This window comes from Acromyrmex echinatior, chromosome 14, assembly GCF_024713525.1.
Source record: "Acromyrmex echinatior isolate Ae372 chromosome 14, ASM2471352v2, whole genome shotgun sequence".
Taxonomy (NCBI): domain Eukaryota; kingdom Metazoa; phylum Arthropoda; class Insecta; order Hymenoptera; family Formicidae; genus Acromyrmex; species Acromyrmex echinatior.
The window spans coordinates 8,207,065-8,233,153 of NC_141865.1; the positions used below are offsets into that span (position 1 = coordinate 8,207,065).

Below are 26,089 nucleotides of genomic sequence, written 5' to 3' on the forward strand. Positions count from 1 at the left end.
TACACCGCGCGCTATACCGATGGGCGTGCATGAAAAATAAGAGGTATTTCCTTTCCCTGTTCTACAAACAAATTGGAACATGCCTGGAAGCCTATACTATACGCCGTAATGGAATTTTTTACGAGCGGATCACGCATCTCTCCGCGTGTTCCAAACGTATCTATGCTCCGCGTCAACGATTTTGCGAATATCAGCACCGCCATTTTTTGATCAGACATCGCAAAGTTATACATTCACGGTGCTGGATGCATCAAACGTTCATGCTGTGGCGCGTGAGGTATGCGCCGTATACGGTGAACAAAAGATAATGGTGCGATGAGAATTCGAAGCGTGTCGATAGAGTGTCGAAATTCAAAGTGTGTCGGTGAGCCGAAGAACGATATATAACGATATATAAGCAGGCAATAAATCAACAAAGTGAACTTTCAGTTGTGTGAATCCCATTGGATATAATACCTTAAAAAGCAAGCCAGAATCATAACTTAATATTTATTACGTGAAATATAAAATAAATAAATTCGTTTTAATATTTCCGATTATTCGAAGGATCTTATAACAATAATTTCTTTGTTTTTCTACAAAAAATATTAAGCCTAGGATCCCTTCTAATGATCGAAAATATCAGCATTTATTTATTCTTGCGTATTATTACAACACTATTATAACATTTATTTATTCTTGTATGTTATTATGACATTTTCTGAGAAAATAAGCCTTTATAATCCAAACTATCGTGTTTTAAATGCATTCTGATTTTTATTTAAAATACGCAATTTGAAGCTGTTAATTTTCGTTCGATTACTAGTAACGGATAATTATAAATCGCAGAATCGTGTTAGGATAATTGCATTTGCCGGTGATCCTAGCTAAAGCGATCCTCGACAGCGGATCTAATTCTTGGTAAATGCCAAGGATCGAGTTAATGTTAACGAGTGATCTTTCTCGATCGCGACATCGCGTTTCTACCCAGTAACATCTGTTATAATCGAAAATAAAAGCGTACGAAGGTTAAACGTGACGCATCCAGGAAACATTAGGAGACGATTTCTAAGCTTTTACGAGGTAGATAATCGCACATGTGGTACAGTCGTGTACAAAGTATTTATATTTATGTATTGATAAAAATTCTATGTGCGTTCACGGTAAAAAATGCAACAGCACAGCGGTCTCTCTGTTTCCTGCCGCCGAGGTCTCCGTTCCTTTTAGGTAACATGTCAGGTGTCAAGACCCTGAAACCTCTTTCGCGAAACAGGAAGATCGAGTGAGAAGGCTCGGACAAGGTTGGAACTGCAATTTATGGCCCGACTGGTTGCAAGCGCGCAAGAAGTGCGCTTCTTGATAAATATCATGCCGTTAATATGTACAGGCACGACGTGGGCATTAAAACCTTTTCCTCGGCACGAGCGTCGCTTGCAAATGAAAAATAACGAAACGCCAATAACGAAACGTAAGGATACTACGAATAAATTATTGTATCAACGAACCGAAGTCGTCTCGACAATTCGTAGAAATGCGCTCAATAATTATGAGACGAAATTGGAATCTCATTGAGTTGGCTGCTTTCCACGACTAATCCTTTATCTGATATCGCGCCCGAAAATAGAAGACAGGGTCTTCGACCTCTCGGTTGTATCGGATGTTGACACTGCGGTTGACGTGGACTCTGTCGTGGAAAGTTAGTTGATATTAACGTACTGGCTAATGAACCATTAGCGTCCCTATTAGCCCATTAATGTCTCTTAACCTCTAGAGGTCTGTGCCATATCCGGTTGGGTTAACCGCATGGGAGCAGATGATACTGGATGCACTTACGTCACATACACGACTGCATCGTGCATCGGACTTGTGTGCACCAACTGGCTGCATGGCACTTTTGCATTTTTTTTCTGCAATCTTTTTATTATTGTCGTAACTGCTTTTTTTCTGCCACATTTTCTCTTTATTACATGACTTACAATTTACTATCAATTTAGACTCGTAACTACGAAGAACTTGTATATACAATTTCATATTCACTTTAAATATTGTATTATTTAATTTATCATCATGTAAAAAATGTAAACAATGATCACGATAAAAAAAATGTGGGAATAGTTGTCATAAACTTCTTAATTTTTTTATTATAATTCTTCTTAACTGTTAATTAAATTTATTCTTAAACATAACGAATAGCCTAATTTAAATTAGAACGTCCACTTAATTCATCCCACTTTATCAGCTAGACACTAGACGTAAAAAATGAAATAATTACGCAAATCCCGTTCGTTAAACGACAGAGGTGAGTCGAGTTTTTACCGAAGCTCCTACAAAGATGCTCGCCCTTGACAAAAATTTCCAAGGCACACGTACAAGACCGTACAATTACGTGATTCCGTTTTGTTCGTCGGCGAATTAAGGAAGTTATCTCGCTCACTCAAGATCGCTCGTAAAGTTTATGATAACTGTTTCCATATTTTTTTTTATCGCAAGCCATTACCGAGCTCCAGCCAGATACGCACGATTCTTATCTCCCGAGAACGTCCCGTGCTGCGCAGACACCCCACGACGAATTTCTCGTTCTGTCTCGTTATTGAAAACAACCAGAATATAACGCGGCCATAAAGTTTCTCGTAATCGAGTTCATCTTCGTGCGATTTATTGCTGATGCATCCGATTCCCGTCTTTCTCTCGCGGGAACACAGACACATTACGTGCTTTTTCTCAAGGATTACTCGCGCGTAATGGATATACATGCTGAAAAACGGTCGACGTGGGAATTTGCGCAGTCCTACTCCAATTATGCGACCGTCTCTCTCGAGAGAGAGAGCTCGCGGGAGTCGACGAAATCACTCTCGAAGCAAACCGAGACCTGGTGGAAATAATAACTGCTAAATACAATACCGACTGGATTGCCGCACGACAATGATTCGTCTTGAACGTGTACAGATAGATAAAGTTCGTGCAACGGTCACGTCAACTCCGCCTCGTATTAAACGACGGCCGCGCGTGACTCTAATATTCATCTCTGTCAAGGACTAAATGGAAATCTACGGGTTATTCGGCCTGTAACCTCGACTTTCGCACGATTCTGAGTCACTATTAAATAAGATCGACTAGCATAGCGGCGAATGTTCATTCTCCTTTTAGATTAAATATAAGCAGTCATGCTTCTCAAAGTATACGTCTTAAAGTATTTGTTATTTTTGAGAAGAAACTTGATTGAAAGTTGAGAGAGGGAAAACAAGAAAGGAGTTTATGGTTGTTACGTTAATTGTTAAATTGTTAAAGAAGAAATTGTTAAAATAATGAGGCACATAATTGCAACAGATTTTCTCAATTAAAGCTATTTTATGATTTAAATGTCATACTAAATTTGAATTAGTCGATATTAAAATTTTAATGGAAATGATTTTTAGAATTAACATTAATTTTTTAACGCTAGTATTCCACCGCCAGGAATCGAAATTTCTGTTTCACAACTCTGGTTCTGCACGATCAGAAGCAGCCAGTCAGCTGCGTATCGCAAACTTGGCGTACGCACGTGTTATTTATCCTTTCTCAAGGGTGATAAGCCACGTTCGTTGAACGTGATCGTCCTGTCCAACAGCTCATGTTTCCAGGGTGGTTAAACTACGCCTGACTTGCATCGGACGAACGCATTTGCCACAATGTCTGGTTTCGATTATTCATCCTCTCCGAATCAAAATGAATTGATTATTGCCTTATGCAAGCGTTTTTTTCCGCAACGATTAGTCATTGGGATTTGAATAAGCGCATAAATCGCGATCTTGAATACGAAATCAGGAATGTCATCAGCGAGAACTCAATATACGTGTATAGTTAATAACGTAAATAATTAGCATAATTCGTAAATCGCGAATTCTTTAACCATATAATTTTTAAGCAAAAGTCAGTTAATTTGACAAGCAAGAAGTTGATCTGTAGAAGTTAAAAAAAACTTTGGCATGTCGTATATTACTAACAATATTGAAATAACGATTAGATAGTCTATCAAATTCCTGGTATCTTCGGAGTTATTAACGTTAGGTGAGGCCCCATGGACGACCGTGAGCAAGAATCTGGTCGTATACGAGAGAATGACGTCATGCGATGGCAACCTCCGGCAAGCAAGGTCCGACATCCTCGGTCTCTCTTCGCCAACGATAACCTGTTTTAGCGCTGGAACTAATCGGCAAGTTCTCGGGGTCGTCCGACACTGTCTCGCTTTAAAGATCTTCCATGTGCCCGGTCACGAACGCAAGTTTTTGTACAGCGGAACTGTTCCTTAGAAGCACTACCGCTCGTCGATCGTCCACTTAATTCTTGATACTTCTTCAAATAAATCAACTGAAGACATTATTATAAAAACACAAAGATAAATCGTTATTGCTTCTGATTATATCACTCGAAAATAAGTTACATCAGTAACAACTTGGATTAAACCTTTGTTTATCTTTCTTTGTGTTAAATTCCAATAATAAGTATAATAATACAGATGAAGACGATAAGTTCGATCGATGAAAATTTTTATTTTCGATAAGAAAGAGTGTCCGATAAGTTCAGATACAGCACAATGTTAACATTGTGCGCAAGTGTAATAAATGGAAAAAAAAAAACATTTGGTTGATGCGCGATCACTCGCAACTACCTGCGACTCTCGCAGCTTGTTATCTTTCGTACATTAAAATTAGTGACGCTTTGCGTGCCTGCTAATTGGAATGTATACAATGTAACGTAGAACACACATTCGAAAAAACTCGCTGATGCAGCAATGCTATCGTCCGCGTTACGTCAATTAAATTCCTCCTCCCTGATTGTTTTCATCGAGTCGCTATCGAGTTTGCGACGATCGAGTCTGCGTATTCCAGCGAGAAATAAATTGCGCTGGCTGACGCGGCGTCATTATGTCATCATCCGTGCAGGTATTTCTGCGCAGTTTAGAATCGACTTCAGCTCGAAACCGGCGGAAGGTGAGACGTGACATCAGAGTTTCTGGGAACAGACTATTCCTTGTTTCCCGTTCGCACGGCTCGGTGAGGTACGTTGTAAAAATATGGACGGACACGTCTTGAAAAGCCTCTAGGGCCTCTAGGGCCAGTCTACGTTGTCGAATATTCTTTTTTCATCATCCAGTGAAGTGAAGCTGATTCTAGCATACACGACGAGCGCTCGCTTATGCCAATAAAACTTTAGAAAATTATTTATAACACTTATCAAGTAATTGTTAGTTAAGTTTTCGTTAAGTATTAGTTCATTAAAGTCATAAATACATATTAGATTTTAATACATATAAAATATATAGATATTTATGAAAGAAACTTTAATTATTTATAAATCTACAGAAACTAAAATAAATTCTGTATAATTAGTAGTCCAAATGGATAGCATTATATGAATTTAAGGCGACAATAATTGCAACTCTCTGTTGCATGATTGCAGCACGCGTCATTGTTGCAAGTAATCGCTGTTCTCAGATCTTTGTTAGAGAGCTAAAATGAGAGCTAGTCTTTTAAGGCGTGATTTTTTTTTTCACACGGAAAAAGACTTTGCTATAGTGACGCGAGAATCTTCCATAATTGTCGCCGTAAAGTGCCCAGACGAGACTTGCAAATATCGCTAAGGACTTCGCTGCCACTTACTACACTCGGAAGGTTACTCAAAAGATTTCTTCCCTGAGTCCCGCGACACAAAGCGTTTTGCATAATTTCTGACACGAAGAAACTAAAAACGTTTTCTTTAATCGACGTAGTTTCTAGAGACCGTGAAAAAATTTTGTAAGACCTTGTTATTTACATAGTACAGCGCAATGTTATCTATCCATAAATTATTGTTCTATTTCTGTAGAAGTGATTTGCCAATGAGTATTATTGTAAATTTTCTATTTTTTTAAACATAAAAAAATTCGAAAAATTACATATTAAAAATCGATACTTATAGTTGATTCTTATATTTAAGATTATTTTAAATACTGTTTTAAGACGTTATAAGCCATTCACAAAGCTGTATTAGCATCTTAAGATATTACTTAAGACTGTCTTAAAATAAGAACTATAAACATACCAACTTAAAACTTAAGAACTACAGAAAAATTTTCACTATTTTTTTTATTTCGCAAATATATAACCGATATAACTTCAATGCTTCAAAGATTACACATATTTTATAATATATGCAAGTTTATTGTTGGAGCCGTGACAATGTTTGTTATGACACTCCCAGTTATATAACTTACTGACGTTTGTCGATAATTAATTATTCAAGCTGCGTCGTTTGGCGATAATTATCATTTATTACACGTATTTATCATTCATTCAGGCACAAGTAATTTTCCTTTAAAGAAGTCGCGTCGTCAAAATAAAATCAAACGAATGAACTCGTGAGGAAGCAAAGTATTTTCGCAAATAAAGGAAATTGCTTGCGTTAACACAACGTACGTATTTATTTTCAAATCGCATCGATATTCGCACAGTGAACCTAATTTAATCGCAGATTTACCATCATTTATAAATAAAACATTTGCTGTCGCAATTTCTCAATGTATTTGGGATTAGAATGTTTGCGTATCGCAAAATGATCTTGAAATTGCGACACGTGTTACAGAGTTATGCATTTATTCGAACGCGCTTTGAAACGTTCCTAACGATTAATATCTGCTAATGGCTGGTAACTGACGTGCACCAATAAAGATGACTAACGATGTGAGTGAGTTGAGGACACGTGGGTGGAATTTAACGACCTCCCGCATTCGTTAAGAATGACGAATTTATCGCCGTAGGACAGTAGCAAGTTATCTCAAACATATCAATTCCATTAAATTTTATTCCATTTTATTTGTACATATTACAATTATAAAACTGAAAATTTATTAAAACTCGATTTAACTAGTTAACGTTACTTCTAACAAAGCTCTTTCATTTCAATACTAACTGTAACTAGTTAAAGCTAGAATTTAATTCCTAGATATTGAATTAGTTAAAACCAATATTGACGAAAGGGTTTTGTTAGAATTAATTTTAACTAAAATATGGTTTTAATAAATTTCGATTTTTGACTGTAACGTACCATACGTCAATGTTTAGACTATTTAAAAATTTGATATAGAAAAATATATACGATAGAATCATAAAATCTGTTCAATTTCCATGCCGCAGGTAAAAACTTCGTTTGCGAAGTGGTTTTGTTTTTTAATCATAAAACAACATGAGGAATATCATCGCGACCGTGCATGAAACACGCAACGACTCTCAATATGCAACACGACGGCATATGCATGCGACAAGATGGCGGAAGTGAATTTTTGCGGAGAGGCATCTGTTTGTTATTCGGCAGCTGTGTCGAATGACTAAGAGGCGTGTGTGGGTGGAAGCGAATCATCAGCCCTGAATTGATAGCGCGTGCATTCCCCGAGATAGAGATTACCTCTACATACCTTCTTCGTATGCGGACTGCAACTCTCGCGTCTAGAGTTGCAGTCGCGATGAGAGCGATCTCTCTATTCGCTATCTCTGAGAATCGCTTATCTTTCACAGAGACTTTGCGCTACTCGAGAATTGGTCTTTCTTTTTTAAGAAAAAAAAAAATCACAATTATTTAATTAAATTGCAACAATGGTTGCAACTATATATTTAATTTGTTATAATTATAATTAAACCTGAAGGAGAAAGCTAAAATAAGAGCGATTGCTAATTACAAAAGTTACATAGGGCAAATTGCGCTGAGGGAAAAATTTCTCGATAAAAAAAAATTCACGTAAATTGCGAGAGTGCAAAATGCTTCATAAGACGCGTCTCGAATTTGCGTCTCTTTCGTCTTCTCTCGACGAAGTTTTCGCGCGGAAAGTTCTATCAAGCTTATATAGAGACAGTCTCTTTCGAGTTCTCTCATTCACCAAGTTGAACGCTCTCACTTAACAAACGTTGTCTAACGAGTTCCTCCCATCTCTTTTGTGTCGCGAATCGAGTCGTCGCTGTCGGTTGGTATTGTCGAAAATAAATCGAGTCGAGTAGGTCGATCGTTTCGCACACGACAATCAGCAATTACGTCTCGTATATTCAAGCCGCTTTGCTACAAAATTGACTGCCACTTATATAATTAGCAAACTATCGATGTCTATCGTCGTTCATCGCTTACTCTCGATATGAACTCCAATTAGAATCGCGATGATCTGTACGAGATCGCTTTATGATATTTTACTTATGTTGTAGCAAAAAACAGCATTTCTAATTTGCTTTCAGATAATTTTGAAGTAAGTTTAATCACGTTTAATGCATTTAATAAAACACGAACGATAATTGACGTCGTTAGAGGTTGCATCAGTAAAGATATTAATTATAAAAAGTTTTAATGACATTATTATGTACTTGTACAGGATATTTCCGTCAACGTTTATGGATTGAAAGTCAGTTTGCGCGGTTCTTATTTTTCTCCAACAAAACTTTTCTGCAAAGTTAATTATTATTACAAATTTTAATTTTTCAATATTAAATTCACTAAAGATTTGTTACGGTTATTAACAAAGAAACACGTAATACGACGTTCTTCATGCAATCATTTCTCGAATCATCCGTGTGTAATGGTAGACTAAAATTGAGTGAAAGCAAGATAAAGCCACACTTGAAGTATATAAAGGGCACGTATTCATGCATCAAAATCTGGAATGCGTGAGAAGGCATCTCTTTGTTCCCGCTATCTCGGTTGCCAAGCTATACGAATATTCGCGATATTAATACCGCTCGCAGAAACTCCAACGCCCACGAAAAGAGAAAGAGAGAGAGAGAGAGAGAATTTAATACAAAAATATTCTCTCTTGCCGCCCATCGAAATTGTGTAAGGATTTCCTCATCAATCCCCTTCAAATTCTTGTAAAATATCCCGATGCATGACGTGAATCAAAGCTGATTACAATGAGAGCGTAACTATTCTATAATGAATCGTGTCGAATTTCTTTATTCGACTAACACAACTCGGCGTTAAGACCAACCAGAAATTAATTCGCCGGACCGGAACCAAGCGGCGAGGAATTAATCTCATTACATTGCCGGTTCGTTGCGCCGTTCCATTACGCTGTCACATGAATCGCACGCTATTATGAATTACGCAATTGGCTTTTGCATTACCGCGGCAATGTGTGCATCTCCAGAGGTGAATTAGCCCTTATCTGTGGCTCGTACACAATCATTTGGGAAAGGAACTTTATTATACGCGCGTGCCTATTACGGAAAAAACGATGGTACGACCGAGTTGCTTTATTTTCATACGCCGCCTATATCCCGAAGCTAATGAAAATCCACTGCATCATCCACAACTTCTTCCCCGTATGCGCGAAACTCTCGAAACATGCATAGTCGCGTTATCCTCTCATGAATTTAATCCCTCGCGAATTTTATTCTGGATATTCTGGTAATATAATCCGATATTAATCCCAGCAGCCGCTGCTTTTTGCCCGTTCGTATAAATGAACTGACGAAATGTGGACGCGTGTGCGTCCGTAGCTAATAAGTCCGCGACGCGTGCACGCACGTGCACGTGAATGCGCCCACGAGAAATTCTTCGTTGGCAGAATCTGAGGTACGACTATTGCAGAATCGTACGTTCGAGCTTCAACGATTGTTAAACACATTGGCGAGTTAATAAAATAAATAACACGTACGCTGCAATGATATACGCAAAAATTTTAAATTTTCGAAAGTGTGCTGTCACATCCGCGTTTGCATAAGAAGTACGTTTTTAATTAAAGTATCTAAAAATTTACGTGTTATACTGAGAAAAACATTGAAATACTTGCAAGCAAATGTTACGTGTGATATTTTCTTCGATATTTATTGGTTAAAAAAAATTTGTGATATAACGAAATATGTATTTCTGTAAAATATATCTCATTAGTGGTAAAAAAAAATAAAATAAATGATTATATATTGTTAGGAATAAAATTCATTTCGCTGTATTTAAATATGTTTAAATTGACTTCTCTTTCTTTTCATTTTTTTACGTCAAAGATCGTAAATGTACTTATACAAGTGAAATACAAGCGCGATTTCACTTTATGTGCATTTGATTATCTCCCGAGCTGTAATTTCGTTGTGTCAACATGATGAAAATGACGCGTTTAATAATTCATTGATGCATTAATTGTGACACGCTCTATTGGCCAAAGATATTGGCACCGTTTAATGGCTGTTTTATGTAAAATTTCGCGTTGCCTTCGTACAATTTCAAATAAATTCAAGCATTTAACTACCAACATTGGGAACATTTATTGAAAATCTCGCGACTGGTTACAATGTAGTTCAGAGTTAAATGCAATGTATGTGCATTCACGTGCGGAAAGTGCAGTTAGGTCAAAATCGATACAGCTACATTTGTAATACATTAGGTCATTAATTATTATTTTATAATTATTATTTTATAATTAATTTACATGTAAATGATTAATATCCATTAAACGCAATGATTAATTGAATAATTCACGGATTGATACTCCGCCATATTTCCGGGAATCCAATAAGAACATGATTGATTTCGCAATGCGACATTATTCAAATGTAGCTACGCTACCTTCCTCCCCGAGGGAAACGTGTTCTATAAATTTTAACCTGATTTTTCATAGATTTTTCCTTTCGCTCACGTGCATTGTTAATGTCTCGAGGGACGGCATGATCGTCGGGCTTTCCACGCCACGTCGATACCGTCCACATATCATGTAAATAAGCGTTAACTTTTCGCCGTGGCGACGTGCACGCGTGCACGCGTGCACACGTATTGCGCACGCGGATATTGGAGAGGCGAGAAACAGGCTGTCACAGCCCGCACGATCATTTCGATGTCTGTCACCGTGACGCACAACTGTACGCGTACGTAACTCCACGTAACTCCACGTGAATTATTGCACGCCTGCACAATACGCCTCTCGCTATAGAGCTCCATCGAAGTATGCGTTCCGTAAAGGTAACCGTAGGAGGCTGAATATGCAGATCACGCTCGTATATGCTCGTATACGCGGGGAGGGAAACGTCTCCGCGATCAGCATCCGACGACGTCGGGAAACTCGACGACCATCGACGACCCGATTACGCCGATCGTAAACGCGAAATTACTCGACTCGACTTGCATTCCATATCGCGCTCCGGCTTACAGAGGACGTAACTATCCCATCGATTTGCCGATCGCGATATCAGTTTTACGCGATCGAAGCGTAACATGCGAAATAGAATCTCGTTTCTCATGGAATCTCTTGTTTTTCCATTACTCAGCAATAATTCTGTCACTCAGTAGCTACTTTATTTATTTTAATGATAAATACTGCAATGATTCGTCCATCCAAGACTGTTTATTATTTTAATGAGGAACTTAAGCAAATAAACTATTGAAAAGATCTAATTTATTTCTTCTATATACGGCAAATTTAAAAACAAAAGTACGAAAAAGTATTCCTTGTAAATCTACTCTTTACGTATCGCCCGTTCTCGTCTCAGTTTCATACGAGTGAGCCATACATTGACGACCGATCTAATCCAGATAACGTGGTCGATTACGTTCAAAATACTGGCTATGTCAAATCGAACCACGCATTTCATCCTACAAGAGTAAATACGACGAGAGAAGATTCGAGAACCGTGGAGCGATATTACGGTTTCATCTTGTGGAATTTCACGGCTCAGGGAGACCCATAAATCCCTTTATTTATCGTTCGCCTTTAACGCGCATACGAATCTGGACTCGATCACGAGATGCGGTCGAGAGAGAAGAGAGTCCAGCCGCAATCGATTGGATCCATGGCATATCACGACCAGCGACATTCGCGCCTTCGTGTAGCATCTTTTGAATTTATGTACCTCGCATGAGACGCCTTTAAAGGGCGAAACAAGTTCCGTACATCTTTTGTGTGTATATATTTGCCCTTTGCGGTCCAAATTCACCCTACTCTCTAAATCTGAATCAGTGGATAGTTACTAATTACTGAATGACATACTTGGCACTGATGATCCGTGAAGTTCAACTAAAAAAGGAAGAATGTTTGAGCATTAATAACTAAAATACTGATATTTGCATATTAATTTCAATCTTCCAATATCATATTGAATTTAAGCACTAAAACAAGTTTTGTTAGATCACATAAGAAAAATTAGGAATAGGTAGGGATCTCACATCTAATTCACTATTATTCACTGATTACCAGTGGCATACTTGACACTGATATCGGTAATTATCCATTGATTCAGATTTAGAGAGTTTATGCAAATAAACGAAGATACTTTGTTCAACTTCATCTAATTGCTTCTAAAATGAATCATAGAATTATTATTAATTGAAAGAATTTATGGTGATCCGCAAAAAAATTGTTTATTATAATACTTGTAATTTCAGCGATGTAAATCGAACGATCATTCGCGTTCCAACAAAACTGCGAATCGGGATGAGCGATTTGCCGGGTAATCCGTCTCGCGCTATTTTCAGGAAATTTTTTATTAACTATAACAGTAACGTATTAGCAAACCGTGCCTATTGATCGAGTAAAAAACGTAACGTAACGGTAGTTTTTTTCAATCCTTAGCCATATTGATACACGTGAGAGGATCTTTCTTACGATAGAAGCTGAAATCACTCGATGAAGATGCGTGAAAACGTGCTCAGTGCGATGTAAACTTTCGTATAATATTACAATACATAAAATGGATATTTGCGTAACAACTGATGCTATCTATTGATCGTGGATTAGCATATATAACGTTTCCCTTCCATCGGAAATAAATGCAAGATGTAAACGGCAGCGAAATTACGACCGATTACGTGAGTCGCCTTTCAGCATGAATGAGACGCACGCCAAGACATTCGCGTCCTGATGAAATCTCTCGTTCATCGGACACGGCACGTAGCACGTGCTCCGATCTGACATGGCAATACGATCTCGTGATTTCTAACACGTGTGGAGAAAGTGGGTAAATCAAGTACCGGACACTTTTTCTTTCATCTGACTCTCCAGCTAGAACATTATGATCACCGTTAAAAGCATCGATAAATTCGAATTACATGAATTCTTAAACCGACGAGCAAGTAAGAATTACATACTTTACAGAGATATACACGACTTACAACACAATGAGATTAATCGAGATAAGCTTTATAGATAATGATGACGAAAATAGGGCTATCATGTTTATTCTTGATACGGCGCGTGTGTCACTTCGAAAGATAAATTTTATATATAAAAGATAACAAGTTTTATATATCGCGTATGGAACGTTGATCATGTAGCAAGTTGCGAAATTCAATGAAAAGGAGCTGTCGGACAAAGTTCTATTCAAGATTTTTACGACCGCGCCAAATTTACAGGGATCCAGAATGAGTATTGTTCACTAGACAGAGAAAAGATCGTCTTTATCGACTCGATGATTTAACGGAGGCAGTTGAATCGAGCGAGAGGATCTTCACAAACAAGTGGTTAGGGCTATTGTTTGCGATGTGCCGCGCGAAAGGCAAATGAATTTCCAGCTCGCCGTTCATCCCGGACGTTTAGACCGCTCGTACTACAACAGGCTGCGGCAATCCCGATGAATCTACCTATCTGCCAGTTTGCAGAATCGCGTGCGAGTGGCAGAATGAGAACGTGACGACCATCATCTCTCTCTCTCTCGCAGGATCGTGTACGTATATAATCTATCACTGGAATTGTCCCACGCAAGCCTGGAAGAAAGCGACTTCAAATTACTCTCGATTTCCCCACCGTGTGACGATATGTCGGCTTCTCGTCGCGATCGTGTTGTCTCAATTGCGTGCATCCGCTCGACTCGGAAAACTACTGGGTAAGGTTCCAAGGCTTATCCAAGGATAATTCTCGTCCGCGAGAATCCTGGCGCCTCGGAGACGGTTCAAGATTGCATGCGACTCGTTTGCGTGTCGATGCTGCGTATCGAGAACTCGCGTAACGCTCAAAGCAGAGTCCTATTCGTTTTATTCGCGTGCAAATGAGAATACCGAAGTACCTACCGTGGGATACCAGAGAGAGTGCAAAAGTGTCTCAGAGTTTATCGACGCGATCGTATTTGCGACGAGTGCTGTTTGCGCGGGATGGTACAAGAAGGATCCTTGAATCCGTAATAATCGTGAAATAAAATTTGCATAGTCGTCTACGGCACAGATCAGGTATTCATGGATCGTATTCACGAGCATCACCTTTCGACCTTTTAGAAACTTATTCACAACTTACCCTAATATATTGAAATTTTATACGATATGATACTAAAGATACATAAACGTTATATTATAACTTAACAGAATATAAGAAAAATTTTATTTTTCATTCGTTAAGCTTGTATTATTCTCTCTAATTTATGCTTTATATGTGCACGCAGAAGAGCAAATGTAAGAGAAAATTATAACAATTACATTAGTTTATTAAATATGAATTTAAAGAGCAGAATAATGTTAAGTGTCAAAAACACTTTTCGCGATTTTTTTCATACTTTTAACCTTCCTATAATATGCAGAGGAAATTTAATTTATTTAATTATACTATACTATTTCCACTTTTTTTTACTCGCCATTTTGTTTTTATCAACAAATACGCAGCAAAATAATTTTTTTACAACTCTCCCGGAAAGAATTTTTGAAGGGATCGTCCGCGAATCCCCATTCATGTTTCGCAACCCATTTTATATCGACATTTATCGGAGCGAAACGAATTTTTCAAAAGGAGTACACGATATGTGTTTATCGGAGTGTAACGAGTTTTCGAGTAAGAATAACTGGATATCGGAATGGATAAATAAAATAATATTTGAGCAAAGGAGAGAGATCCTCTTCAGGATCTAGGTTACACGTGACTTCTTAACGACGTCGTTTCATTTCGAAATAGAGTAGTCCGTCCAAACAAAGCTATATGACGCGTATGATCACGATTAAAGCAACAGAATGCACCGGTTGAGAAATCTTCGACTGTTTCGAAGTGATCCTGATGATCGTCACGATAATCAGTGAAAACGAAGCATTATGGACTGCTTTCTCGCTACGTGCTTATTTGATGGTCATATATACTATCCCTCTGCAATTATAGCACGGCAAATATACGTTGGTTATATTCCACTTTATTGTTGCATAATCCATGAGTTAACTGTAATGAACATTGAAAACGGAATAATGGACTGATAGTCTTTCGTAGGGAAAGAATAGGTATAAAATATTATTAGAAATTATTATCATTAATATAAATTACAGACATATCAAAAATATATTATATGCTCTAAAAAATATTTATATGGACTTAACATCATGAGGTAATCTATATATATCATTCTCACTCTATTGGTGTTAATAATGTTAATATTAACACCAACACACACACACACACACACACACACACACACACACACACACACACACATACACATGATGAGAATTATATAAATAGCGCATGATCTAAAACCCACACTGATATTTTTTAGAATGTAGAAATTGTTTATTATTATAGAAATTATAATAATCAAAATCTTTAGGTAATTAATACAATATGTTAAAACATAACTTGTTTACGCGATGTACTTCAAATTATTATTTAATTAGTAATTCAATGAAGATTTAATTTTATTAACGTACTAATATTTGCACGTTGCAATTTCAAAGGACCTAATAACCCAAATTTTGTTATTAAAGTACAAAGAAGATCAAGGTTCTAAGAAGTTACTTACCATGGCTTATTATCCTTGGTAGAAGGCAGTCAAGCAATTTAATATCTTTACAAGAAATGTACAGCGTCATGAATGTTCAAGAGACTTACGAGCTGCTATTGCATAAATGAATCACGTAAGAAACAAAGATCAAGATAGTCAAAGATCAAGGATCAGAATTTACATGATTTCTGAAAGATAACTATTATTTTCTAATGAAAGATTTACACAATAATACATTATGCCAAAATATTATTTTAAAATCATCAAATTTATTTGAATATTTCAAAAATTCGAAATAGCGTTACATATACATTTCTCACAACATATAGTTACACTTTTATGAAATATTTTAATAAATATCAAAATCATACATGTTTCCAATTTATTTTTATGGAAAATTTAAACAAAATTTAATTGAAATTCGCAAAATTTTACATATTAACATTTTGTAGCAATTTATTGAATGTACATAAAATCAAACAAAACAAGTTTAAAATTAATATTGTAGTTATTGTAGATTTTAAAGACATTTAAAAAAAAAAATAAATATGATGACAAGTTTATATTGTATAAAAAATGTAACTTCATTGACTATCTGGATCACCGATTTATTACAATGATCGAAGACCGTGAAATTTACATGACGACCGTTCGAACATCGATTACATTACGATAAGTCTGTTCGTCAAGTGTGATGAAACACCTCTCCCTTCAGGGAACTAACTACATAGAAACGAACCGATAAACCAAGATTTACAACTTTATTACTTCCCCAACGCACGACCTGATTGGAGTGCGAGAAATTCATTAGCTCATAATCCTACGCTATAATATCGTTATAAACATCCGCTTGTAATCAAGAATGTCGACGAAACGTTTGCAAAAAAAAAAGTGCATTCTAATTCAATTCAGACATTACCATCTGCCTCTGCGTTCGCCTACGATTTCGTCAATTTCCCATTAAAATGGAACAAACTACTCATATGATTATTCTCGATAATAAAATCTTCTTCAAAATCAGATTGAATATTAAATTAAAATCTTTTAATATTAAATAATTAGTTAAATAAATGATTTCTTCCTTCATCTTTTCTTTTTAATATTAATCCATTAATTGTAATCTACATGTTTTTTTCTCGATTAATCTATGTGAATGTTCAACGATTTAAACATTCGCTGCTAATACACGGCCATCAATAATAGAAAATTCCAAAACCCCACAAGCTTAGGAGACAGCTCGTATAATTCGTGAATATCGAGATACACTCGTTGGCGATTCAGACGATATCTAAGCCGAATGCCAGTAAGTGAAATTAATTCATGAATAATTTTCCATTAATGATAGCGTGATCGCGAATATTCGAGGACTTCAAGCACGAGAAAGTGATGATGCTTGCCATTCGATAATTGACTACGAATGCCTACTCGCGTATTGAAGATTACTATGAAAATCGGTCATAATTTACATTACAAATAATTCCCGCGATTCATGTCTATCGCTGATTCCATTTTAATTCTTCAACGCAATAATCGTTAACTGATTAACCTGAATATACATAAGATTAAGTGAGATGCTTTTCAATGATCGAGAATAACATGATAAAGTGTATCTTATTCAATAATGTACATTGGAGAGTATACAGTACACGATATATAATATACATAAAAATATATATAAATACAAGAAATAATCACGACAAGATTGCTCCGCCGGCGTTTGCTTCTTCTGGATTTCCTCCTTTCAGGATTAAAAGCTTCTCCTCGCGTTGCACTCACACGACACTCGTGAAAAACACTCGCGAGTAATTACAATCGCGTAAATTAATTATCAGTAAGAGTTTTGCGCGATATTTTACGGCACACATTTCCGCTTATACAGTCGACGATAATATTCAGTTACACTGAATGAGTTTGCATTTCGAATAAATTGGAACACGTAGTAATTTCTAGTAAGGCTTAAGAATTCATGCTGCGATGCATCTGGCGTAAGAACGTTGCTCAGAAATGTTTCAATGAGATTTCATTTCAGCATATCGGAAGCGCAATCGATTCGAATTAATCGATTGAATCTTAGAAAAGTATTTCAGTTTGATTTATACTTGAACGGTACTTTAAAAATTAATGCGCGTCGCAATAAATCGTCTGTGGTTCATTTATTCAGTTAAATTGGCGGCGACGAGTATGTTAGTTTCCCCATGAGTTACTGAGCTTCCCATAATACCAAGCACTCCCACACATCTTCAAGATTATATCCACGGGAAAATTTATCGCTCGCGAAATGCCGTGTAATTCAATTTTAATTGCATTTTAATTTAATTATCCGTAGCTTCAAAAAATGAGTACCAAGCATACTGTCAATTTATCACTGCTATTCTTCATTACTTCAATTACAGCATTTCGCGTATTATTTCACACTCTCGCTCTGGATTACATTTCAGTGCCGAAATTAAGTCGCAAAATCAAAGCGAGATGTATATAAAATCAAGTACTATTTAAGAAACAATTATTGTCCGTAAATGTCATAATAAAAAAATAATAACTCAGACATCATATATCACTTATTCCGATTCTTTTAACTATATTTTTAACTATATAAATGAGTATATTGCGTAATATAAATGCTCGTTTTTTGATAAATAATTATCGTTTCAAATACTGCAGTCAAGTCATTAATCACAGCAGTTAATAACGCGTCTAATTGCTAATTAATCGTAGATGCTTGTATTCAGAATCACGTACTTGTGATAATATCTCGAGGGATAGTGCGAAATAATAGGTTTGCACCGTTACCTATTCGATCGAGTGTCGTCGTGCGTATGATGATAGCTTTAAATACGCATCGTATATCGTTTTCAAAAATAATGTCAACAAATCGGTTGTTAGCGCGTCGAGCCAACGACCGATTTGACGTTTTGAAATTTAATTGTTTTATACAATACATTTATGCTGAATATTATATCTATACACATTTTCGTACATTTTAAATTAATTTTGATGAATGAGTTATTATTGCATATTAAATTCAACATTTATATGATGAATAAATTTTACATCATTTGGAATGAAAAAATATATTACATAAATTAATTATATTTTACTTAATGTTAAATTTTCGATATAATTTAACATTCTGAAAAAAAAACAAAGTTATAAATTTTAATAAATTGAGAAAAATTAAACTTGGTATTCATAGATTTTAAATTTTTATATTTAAGATTATCTTTTAAATACCATCTTAAGATATCTTAAGATATTATAACATAAATTGACAGTCATCTGAAAATAATACGTAAGATGATCTTATAATAAGAAGAGTTTACCGGTCTCATGAAAGTATTACTTTTTCTTCCTTGATTTATTAAAATCACATTCTGTTTTCTGTAATTAAAATTTACAAAAATGTGAAAAACACAAACAATTATAAAACAATAAATTAAAATTTCTATATATTTTGGCATAAAATAATAATAGACTTTCTTTTACAATTTCATATTTAAATGTGCTAGTAAAGTACAATATAATATTTACAACATATTAATCTTTAACGAGAAGTAAATAATAAGAAGAAACGTATAATCTAATATTCAACGAGGAATTAGACTAGCGAGCTTACAGATCACGTTGGGTCAAATCCGATCCGCTCATGTTCGCTCACCATTAATCATGCGCTGTGATTCATGAATGATTGAATATCCGCGAAACAGAGACGACTACGAGAAAGTGAGTGAATCCGATTCCTCTCGATTTCTCCACAAGTACCGGCCGTTTGCTGATGGAAATGACGCCATCTCTCATTACAGCCATTCATGTCCCTCGTAATAATTACGCTACTACGTGAGTAGTCACGCGTCTGGCATTTCTGTATCCCACATGCAGCCGGCCGACACTTGTTTTCGTGAACAACGTCGCACGCTTAATTGGAGAGATAATTACTGCCGAGTTTCGGACATGTCAGAACAAACGTGCCTTTTCTATTAGTTCTCTCCCTGACATAATTAAGGCAATTTATCAATTAATTCGTTCAAAGATGTGATCCGTTAATACTTTGTTTCTTCTAACGAGTAAGATACATTCGTGTGAATTCAACGAATTGATATAAAAATCTCAAACTCAATTGTCACTATAATATTGTATTAATAAATATTTAATAATAACTAAAACAAAATTTTCATTAACCTCAAATCGTGAATTTACACGTGAATTTACAAATTTATGTATACTAAACTGTAAATAGAATTGCAGATATTCCTTATAATTTTTTTCTTAAATCCGTAACTATCCGACTACTGTAGAATTATGCGAGAAATTCATATGACAGCGCAGATTAACGATTGTAACGTGAAACTGAAAATGACGAATGTAAAATAAAGACTGGGACGAGTATTCGCGCGTTGGTTTAGTAATGTATATTAAGTAGCGTGTAATTAACGCGAACGGAGACGACGCGCATTGTCACAAAGTTGCATTAATCTCGGCACACGCATCACGTCGCATCAGCGTGGCAATTGCCGTACCAGCGACGCTTTTCAAACCGACGTTGCTGTCGTACTCGGATAATGTTAGCCTTAATTCGCCCGTCGTCTTCCCGACATTGCCTTCTTGTCACGTAAAATATTAAGACGCGAAATATCTCGAATATCTCGCGACGCTACGTATAACAAGGAATGTGAGACAGAGCACTGCTCCTCTTATAATTTTCCAACATACTTTTAAATTAAAGTCCGAGAAAAGTAGAGCGCAGAGATAGCAATGGAAAACATGCGCGAATGCGCAGGATAATGTATTGTAAAAAGATTGATGTTACTACGAAATATATTCTAATTTCCCCTTCAGCGGTTAATAAATACATATATTATAAAATGCATTTCATTTCTCGACTGAATATTTTTTAAATGTGACAGCAGTGGTAGTTCAGGACGCAGTGGAAGTACGAAGAACATTAAACGATACGAAGAACATTTTAATCCAACGTTATCTACCTCACCTGGGCAAACTACCTGCGATTCAACTGTCACAACGTGTTATCGTGGTGATACATTTTGTACATTGAATTAACATGTACAATATAATGCCACTTTCCTTTCTATTAACTTCACTCGTCTACTGCATTGTCTTTCTCTGACTCTCTTTTTCTTCTGTCCTTTGTCCTTATTACACGCTTCCCTGTAACATGAAGGACTTTCACGAGTCCATAGACACGTTAACCATTGGGAACTCCAAAGTTTCCCGGTGCGTCACGCGCGGAATTCTCGCCGGTCGTTGCACCGCTCAACCGCATTTCCGCGGCGCGAATGCATCTCGCGTGCACATGCATCGGTAGCTAAGGGGTACGTTACGGTGTTTAACAGAGGGATATAATGCAGGGAATGCAATGGAGCATCGAGGTAGAAAAGACAATGTGGTAGATAGCGCAGAATGACAGAAAGTGAGAGATAGAGGCGGAGAGAAAAGGAAGGAGAGAGCAGCCGAGACTGGCTGATAAAGCTGAAATACGGAGAGAGTGAGAAATAGACGAAAGACGTGTCTGCTGAAGTCGTGTCGATGGATTCCGTTGTCGTTTGTACTCGCATTTATTGTGCCGTTACGACTCTCCGTTCTGAGAGACGGTGCGAAGGAGAGGATGCTTCTGCCAAGAGACGAGAGTAGAGAAGAGTTTCACGCAACAGGCATGAGAAATATCCGAGAAGGATGTCACGAGCAGAGAGACACGTCTGAATCTCTCGTCATTGTAGGGATGGTTTTACGAGATGCATTGCCGCACCTAAAATAGCATTCTGAAAATGTTCGAGTATCGGAGTCAAATAACTTTAAGTAAAAAATGAGAAAATTACCGAAGAATATTTCTATATATCTTAATCACATTATGTGATAATCAAATTTTACAAACAAAAAAGTGTCATTGCTTGCAATTCGCTTCCACATTTATATTAGAGTTATATTATAGTTTATATAAATTTTACTCAAAGTCAACCGAGATTTGTGATAATCCTACATGTCTGTTCACTTTCCTGTTTCTCCAAAAAATATAATAAAAAAGTAGTAGTATCAGTTAAACCACGGTTTAGCGTTAACCAATATTTATGGTGTTTTGGCGAAACAAAGGTTCGCCAAATTTCCGCGTGACTTGTGAAAGAAAGCAATTAAACGTACAGCTAATCAAAACGAATGACCCGCGGAAGAGTTGGCGCTCTAACCCGGACAGGCCGACAATAGAGCAGACAAGGCCTCTGGGTTACCTACTTTTAATTGCGAGCACGTTTTACGCTCGACGGAACGCGCGCGGCACCGGACGAGCTATAAATTTCCAGCCCGAGTATGTATCCCCGCTGCAACCACAAAACTAATTAGTCCGGCAGTAATTAATCTTTCATCCACAATCAGACGACGCACTTGTCTATTGTCCTGGGAACGAAGTAATCGCCGCGCGATTTCGTATCTCTTCGGCCAAACGATCGCTCGGAGAATTTACTTAGAATAATTTCTCGAGATTGTGACATCTCGATATTGTGTTTTAAAGAACTACTTAGGCGGGACACAACAACTCTGATATCAATAATATTTCGATTACTGCGATACAATCACAAATAGTGTTTTTAATATATTCGTTATCAAGCTTTACATGTGTGTGTATCTCTCGGAGAGATCGATATCGTATATGTACAATTTAGAATTATTCTTTAAAATGTATATAATAAAATATATAGAATCTAGAAAAATATATAATAGAATATGTAAAACGATTATTCAAAGCACTCATGCTAGCTTTTTTTTACTAAATTCTGAATGTGAATAATTGTAATCTGCATTACGTTGAATACAATTATTAAAAATATAATATGGTCTGAGAGACAAAAGTTTTTCCAATTCAACCATGTTAAAAACTACACCCCATCTTAAGGTTCATTTAGCATAAACAGGTTTTCACTCACGAGTGAATTCGTCTCGAGTCTCTAATGATGCACAATTACCACAGCGGCGTCGACTTCCACCGGATTGCCCACGACGATTCGCCGTCCGGATGCATCCTGCATGCGCGGAATTTTACTCGCAATTAACCCAACACCGTCGCGTCGCATTCTCGAATTTCCCATAAATGCATTTCGCGTTGTTTATCACTCCTTAATTGACACAAAGCGATAAGATACGTTGTCCCACTTTCTAATGCTTTTCGCAATCGCCCCACGAACGTTTATGTAATTTCCGGTATCTGGGACAAAAAATTTAGACGTATTTGTTAAATGTTAACTGAGCGAATTTTTTCCACGTCAGCACATTGAAAAATCGGAATAAAAATGATGCGTTGATGCGTTTTAAATTATAATTATAATTATACAAGTAAAAATGAATACGCTTTTATACATTTATATATTCCATTTAATAAATGTTAGTTATTTCAGGAAAAGGATTTTTCTTGTAAAAATCTATGAATTTGTAATATATTTTATATTAAATTTATGAAGTTAATTAATTAATTTAATTAATAGTTAATTAATTTGAACACATCTGAACGATTTGAATGATTAAAAAATATTATAATTTTCTAACTTTTTTTTATCTAGTTACTAATAGATAAACATCGTTTAGGAGTATTTTGACTAAATAAAAATTACATTTATATAATATTTTTTTCAATAAATTAATTATAATTTGTTTAACAGTATTATTCATACTTTTATATTATTCGCAATTTCTTACTGATGTCAATTAAGAATTTAATGCAAGGAATCTATTAAAAGTGGTAGGAAAATTATGGAATCTTGAAATACTTTTATATTCGAAGAAGAAAGGAAGTCTCATAACTACGTCTACCGCTGCATTGCGATCCAATTAATCCACCTGATAATTATTTTCTGCCTCCCAAGCGAGAGCGTGCGCGTCTGCTTCGTGAGAATACAGAGCAACGGTGAGCCATCGTAATTATCTGTACTTTATCTAGAAGCGAAACGAAGCTGGGCTCTTATCACAATAGCACATCCCCTATGGTACGTAACGTGGACAATGCACTTCCGGTGTGCGTTTCTCGCACGCGGGACATGGACCGGTTCGTATTTCAATTTGTATCGTTATACTGCACCACCGTGATATCTCATCACACGCATATGATACCGATGTCTGGTATCGGACCGATAGATGCGGGTCGATTGTGAAAGGGAGAGTCGCTCTTCTACCGGTATTCCCAGTATTTGTACGTTCCTTCCATGAATACGATACGAACGTATCAAATTTACATAAATCAATATTGATATATTAATCCGTTACCTACAATACAGAATTGTGTCTAACGCGATATGTCATGGATATATTATTTAAACGATATATTATTAAGACTTTCCTGTTTGATTTACATAATTAAGATAATGCCTTGCTAAATTATACGTTGTATGATGTCAACTGACTTAAAGCAAGTCTATTTATTTCCAGCTTATAAAAAACAAGTTTTAGAAAATGCTTTATCACAATTTAACATATTGTTCAATATTATTCCAATCGTATACATTCAAGAAAAGAAAGCAGCTCTCGAATTTCTCTTTATATTTGTTAATATTTAATTTAATTATTAGGAAGATTCAACTTGATACTACACGTCCTATGATTATTTTTTAAAATAAGTTTTTGTTGATTATACAATCTAATAAACATTCAATATGACATTTTTCTATTTTACCGACCCGAACTGAAAAATTTAAATTATCTATTATTTAGTGAAACAAATATGACATGCGGTTAAAATATGTATGTTTTTACAGTACATGAAATATAAATAAAAACTAAAAAGAGAGAGAATTTTATTCTCTGTGCAATACATAAATAATTGCATCGTTTTACGTTCCATTAAGAAAATAAATTTTTATTAGCATTTCTCTATTCGTTCGTTTAAGAGTTAATAAGACTAGATTTGACTAGATTAGTAGCAATGCGTTAGTAACGATCGTGAATAACGAAGGAACGCATTCGTCAAGTGCCAGGGAATTGTTAACATGATCACGCATCAAAGCGTCATCATCAATGAATGAGAAGGGATACGAGGTCGTCGTCGTCATCGTCAACCTGTAGTAAAATTACTTCCTAGAATCGAACCAATGACACATATATATATATATTATATATAGCGAGATTAGTCATCCGGCTGATTCATTAATGCCATGCCAATCGAATTAAGGCCGGGCTTTTCTCGCGTGCATTAAGTAGGTCGACCCTGGATGCTGCTGGCTGATTAGCTCTCTCACGGAGTCGGCTGCCGGCATCTCTCTCCCTCTCTCATTTTATATATGCGTATATATGTCTCTTTCTCTCTTGCGTCATCATAGTATCGAAGTCGATGACCTAGTTTTTCTCACCTCTGAGGTCAGACGTCGGAGGAGCGTGAAGGGGTCCTCCACCCCTGCGAATGCTCTCGTTCATTTACAATATTTACATCATACTCACGTCATTACATCATTTCACGTAAAATTTCATCGACCTGATTTTATTATTTTGCAAATTTTGTTTTTATGCTATGACACGTATAACAAACAATTTGCAGTATCTTTTAATATTATTCAATATCATGACAAAACATTTTTTAACATTTTATTGAATTTTAAGATTTCATTGACTTGATTGAGTTTATACACGGAGAAAATTTTCTTTTAAAATTTATCCTGAAAATATAGTAGTTGTGATACAATACAATATTTTAAAGATTTTTACCATACACTTCAGTAAAATTAATCAAACTTTCTAAAATAAAAGTGGTTATAATTTTAAAAATTAAAAAAACAAAGAACATAAAAAACTACAGCACAGATTGTCGGTTGTGATGATTAAAACTTTATTCAATAATGAATTATTCAAGCGTTAATCAATACCCATATCAATAAATAAGCGATTAAACGTTTCGGCCACAATCTGGCCATCTTCAGTAATTAAACATCCTTTCAAAACGCAAAAATGTAAAAAATTTTTGCGTTTATATTATTTTTATATTAAAATTCTCCCCGAAATACAATGTTTTCTCACGACTATCATATTTTCAGGGTAAACTCTAAGAAAAAATTCTCTTCTTGTATTAAAAATATTTTTAAATTTTTTATATGTACACTCTCGAGTAATTACTAGTTATAGTATTATATATTAGCGTAAACTCTTGATTCTTAAAGTAATAGTTAAATATGTAAATAGATTAAATTATGTTATAATTGTAGTTTTGTTTCGATACTCTTGTTTCGAAACAAATCCATTTTCCGATGACAGTTTCAAAATTTTTGTGCTTAATAAAAGAGGTCGCGGATATTTATAGGATGGTACCAGGGTTGCTCGCACAATCCAGGGTGTACCAGAAATCGATGAGCTTTCGTGCGCGCTCGCAGAAGGCAAGCAGTTTCCCTCCCTCCGCAAAATAATAAACTCTCTCTGTACCTAATGTATTTCAATATTGCATAATGAATATTAAGTTACACAATAAATTC

At 35.9% G+C, this 26,089-nt stretch overlaps 2 protein-coding genes and 1 long non-coding RNA gene across 6 annotated transcripts in view; 2 read left to right on the plus strand and 1 right to left on the minus strand.

Annotated features, from left to right (window-relative positions):
* LOC105152182 (uncharacterized) overlaps window positions 1–26,089 on the minus strand; it is a 138,934-nt gene that overhangs the window by 21,090 nt on the left and 91,755 nt on the right. The window lies entirely within an intron of this gene.
* Window positions 1–26,089, plus strand: part of MESR3 (misexpression suppressor of ras 3) — a 47,531-nt gene that overhangs the window by 16,469 nt on the left and 4,973 nt on the right. Inside the window, exon 1 of one of the 4 annotated variants that reach the window (XM_011066306.2) lies at window positions 1,346–5,017. The exons of 2 other annotated variants lie outside the window; for them this stretch is intronic. The gene's annotated coding sequence lies outside the window, so the exon portion shown is untranslated. Of the gene's footprint in view, window positions 1–1,345; window positions 5,018–5,038; window positions 5,197–26,089 lie in introns of those variants that run through there. One more of the 4 variants, XM_087413411.1, reaches the window with a different exon arrangement.
* LOC147907413 (uncharacterized) lies at window positions 5,208–25,581 on the plus strand. The gene is made up of 2 exons (XR_015547409.1): window positions 5,208–6,677; window positions 7,131–25,581. It is a non-coding gene; the product is annotated as an uncharacterized LOC147907413 (long non-coding RNA).